Below are 7676 nucleotides of genomic sequence, written 5' to 3'. Positions count from 1 at the left end.
CCGATGAGAGAGCTTCTGAAGGTAATGCACATATCACTATATGCTGTAAAGCCGCAATTATGCGCATCAATACGCTAATTTCTCCAGTACTAGACTAGCAAATACTTTGTGTCATGCATAATCACACTACCTTATGACAAAATAAACTCTAGTTACTCATATTTAACTGCGCGTTGCCTTATGAAAGGCATTCGAAAATACCTCCAATGTTGTTCAAATTCTCCGATGTTGTTGACACTTTCTCGTTGCTCTGCCAAGGAACAGTGCAGCGGGAGTAGCAAAGATAAAAGCGTGACGTCGCGTAACGATTCCAGGCGAGATTGCATGCTTGGCAAACAATTCGGCTTTGGTGCCAGATTACCTAATTTCGCACGTCTTTCTTGTGGGTTTTTAAACAAACTCGCAGTGAAATGGGAGAAACTAGAGTTCATTTTGCTATAAGGTAGTGTGATTATGCATAACTACACTATAATGAGAGAAACTAGAGTTCATTTTGCTATAAGGTAGTGTGATTATGCATAACTACACTATAATGGGAGAAACTAGAGTTCATTTTGCTATAAGGTAGTGTGATTATGCATAACTACACTATAATGGGAGAAACTAGAGTTCATTTTGCTATAAGGTAGTGTGATTATGCATAACTACACTATAATGGGAGAAACTAGAGTTCATTTTGCTATAAGTTAGTGTGATTATGCATAACTACACTATAATGAGCTTCTCGGCCCAGCCAGTTACATTCTTACGGAGGCGGTGTCATCTGTCCTGCTGCAGCCGCCATGCCTGTCCGCCGTGCAGAATTATCTGCAGGGCGTTATCCCTCTGCTGCCCCACGATTTTGGCGCCTACGACGGTGCCCAGTGGCGTTTCGAGTCATTACTCGATTACGAGCACCACGGTGGCCCCGCAGACCCATTTATAGATGAGAGTGATTCATTATTTAATCGCTACTTACAGAACCTCAAAGATTTCGTCCTCTACCGGATCGATGAATTTGACCCAGCCTTCGACGTTTTGATGGAATGCTATAACGTCTTGGTACTGGAATACGAACACGTTTTCCGCCCTCCGGACTTCTATCCGTGGGGCCCCGAAGGATGCCCCGCCGGCTAATAGGCACTAATTACATTTTGTACAGGCACACGGGCTGCGTCAGTGCATTGCCGGGTAGAATGCAATTTATTATTGTCTTATATTGTTTTAACTATTCATTTTACGACCGAATATCATTTACCCTATTTTATTTCTATGTCACGAATTTATTAGTGTTTTTTTTCTCGTTTCGATTTTATTTTGTTTTTATTTGATTTTGATTGCTATTTGCATTGTATAAGGTCGTAATGTGCATGTACAATTGAGTATTCAGACAAAAGCTTATTTGATGATGTGACGGGCGCCTGGGAGGGTGTCCGTGTAATACCGCAGAAATACATAGTAATAAATACACATTTATAAGCTATTGTTCTAGTTTGGGGTACAGACCCAGCTGTGTAAAGCATGACCCTGGACTAATGAGTAGTAGTTAGGTGGCTTAGCAACAATTTTAAGGATTAACGTTACCGGCCGGACAAAAGTACCAAATTTGGCATGGAGTTTCTTTTCGACCTATCTATTGATTTTATCCGTGGAACCCACTTTATCGGTTCCGATTTTCCAAGATGGCGGCCAAAATCCAAGATGACCGCCAGAAAAAAGGAAATGTCGTATAACTGGCTGTGAAAATCGGAAATGAACAAATGAGGTGTCAATTCAGGGGTTTTCAGGGTCACTGAAACAGATTCTGGTCATGACATTTTGCTCAGGTGACCCATTTCCAAGATGGCGGCCATATTTTCTAAAATGGCTGCCAGAAAAAAAGAAAGTTTCATATATCTGGCTGTAAAAATCAGAAATGAATTTACAAACAAAAAAAAAAAAAAAAACGTTTACTATGTTCTCCTATAGATGGCAGGGTTGTATGGTTGCATGGTTACATGGTTGTATATATATAGTCAATGGCCGCGTGTGTGCTGTAGCTGCAGGGGAGGACTTCTTCTTGCTGCCAGTGGAAAATCTCAGCACAAGGCGGTAAGTGCATTGTTAACCATGCAGCGTTGAACGTGTTTAAGCAATGCTTATGAAACCATTAATAATTGATAGAAGCAATATATTTTATTTTAGTAAAATAAAAAATGATGTAAAATAACAGTTCAGTTAAATAGAATAAGTAGAGCCATAACTTTATTTTTCATATCTCGTATCTGATATCTGATATCAGGTTTTATTGTATGCCGTGTAAAATAATTTTTTCGAAATTACAGTATCCTATCCATGTCTTTTTAGATAAAGCAACATGGAGCTAGACTTTAGCCGATGTATCATCTGCCAAGAAGAAACAGCTGAAGAGTTAAGATGTCCCCTTCTCAACCCGTCAGTAGGCGGCAATAAGACATCTGCGTATCAGTCATTCTTGACGAATGTTGAACAGTTCCGTGAGATTAATCTGCTCCCAACCGGACTGAAATTTGGGAGTGATCAAACCGTTGACACGTTTGTGAACAATTCTGCGTCGTGGCATAAATCCTGTCATGTACAGTTCAGCAACTACAAACTGGCAAGAGCGAGAAAGCGAAAGGAATCCAATCCAAAAGAAAATGATAATGAACAAGGTAGACAACCTAGTAAGCGGCGCTCAATCATCATGATAGAACAATGTTTCTTTTGCGAGAAAGGCGCAGACGAGGATAATCCCCTCCACCACGTTTCATCATACGATATGGATACGGGCCTTAAGACTATGATTAGTGAACTGCAGGATACCCAGCTACTTGCTAGGATTGTTGGGTCAGATCTCATAGCCATGGATGCGACATATCATTTAACATGTTTGACCCACCTTCGAAATCGATATCGCAGTCATATGAGACAGTTACAGACGGCAACAATAAACACTGATGATATAATGAATGAGTCAAGAACATTTGTTGAGCTTGCGGGTTATATTAAAATGTCAGTCAATGCTGGAACTCTTATCTTCAAATTATCAGAGTTACACGCCCTGTATGTTAATCGGCTTGAGGAACTGAACATTATAAAGACTATCAACAAAACCAGATTGAAGGAGCAGTTGCTTGAACGGTTCTCTGATGCACAAGCACAACATGATGGCCGGAACATCGTTATAATATTCAAGGATGGAATGAAAGAAATGATTAAAGAAGCCCTAAAAAACGTGACTTTACTGAAGATGCCCTGATACTGGCACAAGCAGCAACAATCGTTAGAAAAGATATCTTTCATCATGAAGGATTCCAATTCACCGGCCAGTTTCCACCTGGTTGTCAGGAGAAATCATTACCATCGAGTCTACAGTGTCTCGTCTCCATGCTTCTTAATGGTCCAAATCTGATAGAGAGTAACGAATCACAAGTGTGTCTAACGGTTGGACAAACCATTGTCCACAACGTCAAAAAACGTATACCTAATTCGCCTACGAAAGTCCGGCACACTCTGGACAGAGAACCTCCACTACCAATTTACATTGGCATAAATATACACGCACTGACTAGAAGTAAGAAGATCATCCAACAGTTACACCAGATGGGTATCAGTGTTTCCTATGACAGGGTGATGCAGATTGAAGAGTGGCTCGCCACATCTGTATGTGAGAGGTTTCAAGATGATGGTGTAGTAGCTCCAACTATTCTGCGAAAAGGACTCTTTACCGTGGGCGCTCTTGACAATCTCGATCACGATCCAAGTGCAACAACAGCCACGACATCTTTTCATGGCACTGGCATTAGTACTTTTCAATTCCCAAGCACGAGGGAACCCGGTGTCATCGGGGACCCTGTCACATTACCGCCATCAAGGGCGTATACTCACTCGCTTCCAGACCATTATGCTTCTGTTCCTGCAGTTTCGTTGAAGTCTACTGATGTTCAGGTACCAGAGAGTAATAGTGAACCTGTTAAGCTTGACCTGGCAGATGCAAAACGTGAAGAATATGACTGGATGGAACATAGCCTTCAACATATCAGTGATGTGGAACTGTGCAAGACGAGTTCACTTACATGGTCTGCTTATCACGCCACTCGACAACAGCCAACATCAGAGCTAACAGCAATATGTGCACTGCTCCCTCTCTTCTATGAAAAATCAGACACACCAGCAATGATTAAACATGGCATGGATGTACATCGGCAGGCAACAGAGTATCTCAACCCAGGACAAATCCCAGTGATTACGTTTGACCAGCCTCTGTTCACGCTCGCCAAGTACGTACAATGGAAATGGCCAGATTTCTATGGCGAGAAGGTCTATGTAGTTATGATGGGCGGACTGCACATTGAGAAGGCGCTATGGAACACTGTTGGCAATTTATTAGATGGGTCAGGTTGGACGACAGCTCTCACTGAATCTGAAGTTGCTTCATCTGGTACAGCCGATTCATTCCTGAAAGCATCACACATTACCAGGACTCGGCATGCCCACCAGGTCACTGTTCTTGTTCTTCAGAGGCTACTGAATGAAGCATTCAACCAGAGATCTAATGTTGATGAGAGTTTCAGCAACTGGCTAGAACAAATGTGTAATAAATCTCCCACGTTCAAGTTCTGGCACATGATCGCACACTATGAGATTCTGATTCTCATATTTGTTAGAGCCCATCGGGAGAGAAACTTCCCATTGTATGTTACTGTATTAGAGGCACTCGTACCATTGTTCTTTGCGTTAGACCACGTGAACTATGCTCGATGGCTGCCTGTACACATCAGAGACATGAAGGCGCTGCCACAAGAGATCAGAGATGAGTTTGAAACTCGGAATCACTGGACAATCGCAAAGTCGACACACAGATACTCTGCGATCCCAATAGACCAGGCGCATGAGCAAGAGAATAAAGTGGTGAAAGCATCCGGTGGTGCAGTAGGACTCACTGAGAATCCAGTTGCTTTCAGACGCTGGATGACCGCTGGACCCGAGCTTGCCAGACTTCTGAGACAGTACGAGAATGGATATCTTCATGACGATGATCCGGAAAACCCTGCTAACTTCGAACACCATGAACAGGGACTTGCAGCACAGAAAACCTTCCAGCGACAGGTTGATAGCCTATCTAACACTACACGCAAGATGGGAAATCCCTTCCTGGATGACTTCCCAGAGTTGGTAACTCTTGATAGTCGTAACTGCGTGAATGAGGCGGTAGTGAATACAATCCGTACACTGGAAGACACAGGCGCAAAAAACTATCAAAAGTATGTGAAGACCGTGCTCGTGGATCGGAGTCACTCCATACATGATACGATCTCAAAGAATTCACTACCCCTGTTCTCAACAAAGCTCAAAGTCAGATCAAAAAATTGCAAGAAAGTAAAGGTGCTTGAGAACAATGTGGCACTCTTCGGCCAGTTATACATCTCCTTACAAAATAGAGATGGTGACATCAGTGAATTCTTTGCACACGAAGTTCATTCGTATCCTCCATCCCTGTCTGAGTTTGGAAAGCTTAATCTGTCTGGTACCAAATGTCATCTGTTACAGTGTATCGAGGAACCAAATTAGACAGAGGCACCTGTATTATATGACTGCAAAGTTCTGGATGGTGCGGTGACAGTGCATTGCCTGTAACAAATGTCTCATCATTCCAGGAATATGCTGACAACGTGTTTATACCCCATTTGGAACGTCAGCTGCGTGACACAAAGCGAGTGGATGTTGTGTGGGACGAATACCGGCCAGATAGCCTGAAGGAGGGAACCAGGGAGAAACGAGGCAAAGGTGTGCGTAGAAAAGTATCAGGTGACACCAAGCTGCCGGACAACTGGAATGACTTCCTCCATGATCCAATCAACAAGAAGGAACTCTTTGAATTCCTGTCGTCAAACGTTGCGGATTGCAGCATCCCTCCTGAGTGCTCGGTATATATCACAGCTGGAGAGCATGTTACATGTGTTGGAACGCAGATCGAAATGTCCAGCTGCAATCAGGAAGAAGCAGACACTAGGATTGTGGTTCACGTGAAGCATGCTTTGGAGAATGGAGCAAAATCCATCCAGGTGCGAACTGTGGACACAGACGTCGTCGTTGTTCTTACCGGTGTGTTTCATGACCTCTCTCAGATAAATGCTGATCTTGATCTCTGGGTAGCATTTGGAACTGGAAAGAACTACACTCATTACAGCATCAACGCCATTTGTGCCCGTCTTGGTGAACGTAAATCACGTTCCCTGCCCGTTTTCCACTCCTTGTCAGGATGTGATACTACATCAGCGTTTAGAGGCAAAGGGAAGAAATCGTTCTGGCAGGCATGGAATGCTTATGAGCAAGTTACTGATGCCTTTGTTCATCTTGCCGCACATCCGTTTGAGCATCTTGACTTACATTCTGAATCATTTCAAAGAATCGAGAGACTAGTTGTCGTAGTTTATGACAAAACAAGTAACGAGATGAATGTTAACAGTGCCCGGATGGAGCTGTTTAGCCAGAAAAGCCAAGCTGTTGACAAGATACCACCTACTCAGAATGCACTACTCCAGCACACTAGGAGGGCAGTATACCAGGCTGGCATCTGGACAACATGCATGTTATCTCAACAAATGAATCCATGTCCAACCGACTATGCGTGGGTGAAAGTTGGGAACTCATGGGAACCTGTCTGGTCTACCATTCCAGAGGCGTCTAAAGCATGCAGAGAATTCGTAAAATGTGGCTGCAAAAGGGCCTGTAAAGTCTGCAAATGCAGCAAGGCAAATCTGCCTTGCACTTCTCTTTGTCGGTGTACATGTTCATCCAAATAGGATACATTGACTGTGAACTGTCTGGTAGAGATAAATTGTATTAAAACATTGTAGATAGAATTCATGAATACTACCAGTATGTACTTAACATGTAGGCTGATATGTAATAACCATGAATCGTGTCAAGAATCGGTTTTAGTGACTACAAAAACCTCTGATTTGATTTCGCAAATGCCTGTCTGTGACATCTATAGCCAGTGACAACATGTGTATTTTTTGTTATATTGGCCGCCATCTTGGAAATGGGGGACCTGAGCAAAATGTCATGACCAGCATCTATTTCAGTGACCCCAGAAACCCCTGAATTGACACCTCATTTGTTCATTTCTGATTTTTACAGCCAGATATATGAAACTTTCTTTTTTTAGAAAATATGGCCGCCATCTTGGAAATGGGTTACCTGAGCAAAATGTCATGACCAGAATCTGTTTCAGTGACCCTGAAAACCCCTGAATTGACACCTCATTTGTTGATTCCCGATTTTCACAGCCAGATCTACGACATATCCTTTTTTCTGGCGGTCATCTTGGATTTTGGCCGCCATCTTGGAAAATCGGAACCGATGAAGTGGGTTCCACGGATAAAATCAATAGATAGGTCGAAAAGAAACTCCATGCCAAATTTGGCACTTTTGTCCGGCCGGTAACGTTAAATTTGCTAAGCCACCTGACTATAGTGAGGCAACCAATTATAAGCGGTCGCATGTAGCAGGTTGCCGAAAAACAAGTTCTCTCTCTCAAACCAGAGATTTTATACCCAAACTGGGATACGCCTATCTGTTGTTTTTCGGCAACCTGCTACATGCGACCGCTTATAATTGGTTGCCTCACTATAGTCAGGTGGCTTAGCAAATTTAACGTTACCGGCCGGACAAAAGTGCCAAATTTGGCA

The sequence above is a fragment of the Priapulus caudatus genome, unplaced genomic scaffold, assembly GCF_000485595.1.
Source record: "Priapulus caudatus unplaced genomic scaffold, Priapulus_caudatus-5.0.1 Scaffold132, whole genome shotgun sequence".
Lineage (NCBI taxonomy): Eukaryota > Metazoa > Priapulida > Priapulimorpha > Priapulimorphida > Priapulidae > Priapulus > Priapulus caudatus.
The sequence above is the reverse complement of the archived record's forward strand: the minus strand, read 5'-3'. Positions refer to the sequence as shown.